Here is a 4,293-nt window from a genome sequence, read left to right as displayed (position 1 = left end):
GACGTACTTCTTCCTCCTATATATACGTACGTACCCCAAACGATCAGATACGGAGCCAAAACCCTAATTCCACCGCCGCAACTTTCTGTATCCACGAGATCCCATCTTGGGGCCTGTTCCGGAGCTCTGTCGGAGGGGGCATCGATCATGGAGGGCTTCTACATCAACACCATAGCCCTTCCGATGAAGTGTGAGTAGTTTACCTGAGACCTTCGGGTCCATAGTTATTATCTAGATGTCATCCTCCCTCTTTTTGGATCTCAATACAAATTTCTCCCCCTCTCTTGTGGAGATCTATTCGATGTAATCTTCTTTTGCAATGTGTTTGTTGAGACCAATGAATTGTGGGTTTATGATCAAGTTTTATCTATGAACAATATTTGAATCTTCTCTGAATTCTTTTATGTATGATTGGTTATCTTTGCAAGTCTCTTTGAATTATCAGTTTGGTTTGGCCTACTAGATTGATCTTTCTTGCAATGGGAGAAGTGCTTAGCTTTGGGTTCAATCTTGCGGTGTCCTTTCCCAGTGATAGTAGGGGCATCAAGGCACGTATTGTATTGTTGCCATCGAGGATAACAAGATGGGTTTTTTATCATATTGCATGAATTTATCCCTCTACATCATGTCATCTTTCTTAAAGCCTTACTCCGTTCTCTTGAACTTAAGACTCTAGATGCATGCTGGATAGCGGTCGATGTGTGGAGTAATAGTAGTAGATGCAGGCAGGAGTCGATCTACTTGTCTCGGCCGTGATGCCTATATACATGATCATACCTAGATATTCTCATAACTATGCTCAATTCTGTCAATTGCTCAACAGTAATTTGTTCACCCACCGTAAAATAATTATGCTCTTGAGAGAAGCGACTAGTGAAACCTATGGCCCCCCGGGTCTATCTTCATCATATTAATCTTCCAACAGTTAGTTATTTCCTTTGCTTTTTACCTTGCTTTGCATCTTTATCATTAAAAAACCAAAAATATTATCTTATCATATCTATCAGATCTCGCTCTCGTAAGTGACCGTGTAGGGATTGACAACCCCTTATCGCGTTGGTTGCGAGGATTTATTTGTTTTGTGTAGGTGCGAGGGACTAGCGCGTAGCCTCCTACTGGATTGATACCTTGGTTCTCAAAAACTGAGGAAAATACTTATGCTACCTTGTTGCACCACCCTTTCCTCTTCAAGGGAAAACCTACGCAAGTGCTCAAGAGGTAGCAGGTATATACATATCTAGAGCTGTAGAGAATATGTAAGGTGTGTGTCTTAAAAGAAGGATCCAGATAGCTAGATGGGTGTTTGTTCGTGTTTGTATGTGTTTGTGCGCGCGTTTGTATGTGAGAGGGAGTGTGTGTATGTGGAGTAGAGAGACTACTAATGATGTAAACCTAGTATAAGGGAAGGGGGAATGGTGTGACATGTGTGTCAAAGAGAGACAAAGGCATGTGTAGTAGCGGGATAGCATGGGTGTGGGCGGGGAGCAGACTATTTGGAAGAGACATCGAGTGTGTGTGGGAGAGGGGTGTGAGAGCAAGAGAGCGAGAGAGAGAGAGAGCGATGGAGAGAGAGAGCTAGCGATGGAGAGAGAGAGAGAGGGAGAGAGAGGGAGAGAGAGAGGGAGAGAGAGAGGAAAAGAGGGGGAGAGGGGTCGTTTGTGTCCATAAGTGGCATATAGATAGGGAGACAATGTTGAAGGGAGGAAAATGAGAGGAAGAATGGAGAAGAGAACATGAAGAATTCTAAGATCTAGATCCAAGGGATTCCCCTCACTGAGAGGAGAAAGTGATTGGTGGAAACGTAGATCTAGATCTCCTCTCCCCCCCCCCCCCAAAAAAACTAGCAAGAATCCATGGAGGGTTTGAGAGATAGCAAGATCGAAGAAGGTCAATAATGGAGGAAGAACACGAGCTTAAAGGATAAGGTACAATGGGGAAGAAGACCCACATTTATAGGAGGGGGAAAATCCAACCGTTATCCTCATAGCCCGCACCGAGCGGTAATACTGCTCAAAGGAGCGGTACTACTGCTAGGGCGGTGGTAGCCAAAAGAAACACTACTGCAATAGGGCAACAGGGAGGAACTACTGCCGGAGCGGTACTACCTCCTACCCTTGCAGTACGACCGCAGGGGTAGTATTCAATGACCACCCAGGTGCAGCACACGGTAGTATACATAGTGAGGTAGCAGTACTACTGCTGGGGATAGCGATACTACCGCGCGTGCACGGATGTAAAAGATTACTATCGCGCCTACATCCGCTAGAGCTAGCTTCGAGTAGAAAGCCGGCATGGTACTACCACTCACAGGGAGCGATACTACCACGTAAGGGCGGATGTAAAAAAATTACATCCGTGCCTTCTTCAAAATGCATCAGTATCAGGGCTGGGGGCGGCGGTACTACTGCTCACCAGGAGTGGTACTACCACTGGCCCCTGCGGTACTACCGCTCCCTTAATTAGTACTATCACATGCCATAGAGGCTTTACACTTGGCTGCCTTCATATCGTAGCAAAAGATACCAGAAGGATACAATAAAATCAGAACTGTCAGAACTTCTGCAAATGAGCTCCGAAATGAGCAAAGTCAAGCTTGTTAGATAGAAGACAATGAGTAGCATCAAAATAGCGTCTGGTTATAGAAGAAGAGGAAAGGGAGGTATGCCTACCAAATGGAGGAGATAAAACTCCAACAGAGAAGAACCGACATAACCTCCAACATCGAAAACATCATAGAAGATGCAAGTGAACTCTGTTTTCGTTGAACTCGAGCTTGTCATCAAGATGACCATTAGCTCTAAGACTCACAAAGAGAATCAAGCAAGAACCAAGTAAGATGACGCAAGGATGAAATGGCTTGAGCTTTCTACAAATGATACGATCAAGCTACTTAACGAGAGCCCCCTTGATAGTACAATAATCGATCCTATAACCCGGTCTCCCAACTACCACCTGTTGGGGAACAAAGTATTTCAAAATTTTGCCTACGATCATGCAAGATCTATATAAGAGAATGATACATCTCCGTCGTATCTACTTTTTCCAAACACTTTTACCCTTGTTTTGGACTCTAACTTGCGTGATTTGAATGGAACTAACCCGGACTGACGCTGTTTTTAGTAGAATTACCATGGTGTTATTTATGTGCAGAAACAAACGTTCTCGGAATGACCTGAAACTTCACGGAGCAACTTTTCAGAAAATATGAAAAATACCTGCAAAAGATGAAGGCTAGGGGGCCCACCACCTCTCCACAAGGGTGGGGGGCACACCTGCCCCCTAGGGTGCGCCCCCTACCTCGTGGGCCCACTGTTGCCTCTCCGACTCCAACTCCATATATTGAGTTTCAGGGAGAAACAAATCAGAGAGAAGAAATCATCACATTTTACGATACGGAGCCGTCGCCAAGCCCTAAAACCTCTCGCGAGGGATGATCCGGAGTCTGTTCGGGGCTCCGGAGAGGGGAATCCGTCGGCATCGTCATCATCAACCATCCTTCATCACCAATTTCATGATGCTCACCGCCGTGCGTGAGTAATTCCATCGTAGGCTTACTGGATGGTGATGGGTTGGATGGGATCTATCATGTAATCGAGTTAGTTTTGTTAGGGTTTGATCCCTCGTATCCATTATGTTCTGAGATTGATGTTACTATGACTTTGCTACGCTTAATGCTTGTCACTAGGGCCCGAGTGCCATGATTTCAGATCTGAACCTATTATGTTTTCATCAATATATGAGTGTTCTTGATCCTATCTTGCAAGTCTATACACAACAAAAAAAGACACATCCGTGACATTTTGGGCGGAACGAAAAAAAATTCTGTCATACATATGACACTTCTATGACGATAATTGTGACGAAACCCGGTATCATCATAGATGTGGTGGGCTCCTACTTCTATGACAAAAAATCATGACAGAAAATGGGATTTTCGTCCTGGGAGGGCCGGAGACGGAGCTGCATGACATTCTTTGGGTCGTCCATGATGGAAAGAACCGTGGTAGAAGCGAGGGCGAGGAAAATTTCGGGGAGTTCCCAGTTACGGTGGGAGGTCGGGGGCAGAGTGATGCGTGTTTCTCTCATACACGTACGCGTGTGTTTGCGAGGCATTGGCTCTAATTGAACCCGAGCGAGGGGTTGGGCTCTAACTGAACCCGAGCAATTGCACTGCAGGCTACACGTTACTTAACCCGAGCGATCGATCGATGGTTGTTAACTGAAACCGATCAAGCGATTCCTTCACTACTGCTGCTAACTGAAGCCAATCGATGATACCTCTGGGCTGTATAG

Source organism: Triticum aestivum, chromosome 5A (genome assembly GCF_018294505.1).
Source record: "Triticum aestivum cultivar Chinese Spring chromosome 5A, IWGSC CS RefSeq v2.1, whole genome shotgun sequence".
Lineage (NCBI taxonomy): Eukaryota > Viridiplantae > Streptophyta > Magnoliopsida > Poales > Poaceae > Triticum > Triticum aestivum.
The sequence above is the reverse complement of the archived record's forward strand: the minus strand, read 5'-3'. Positions refer to the sequence as shown.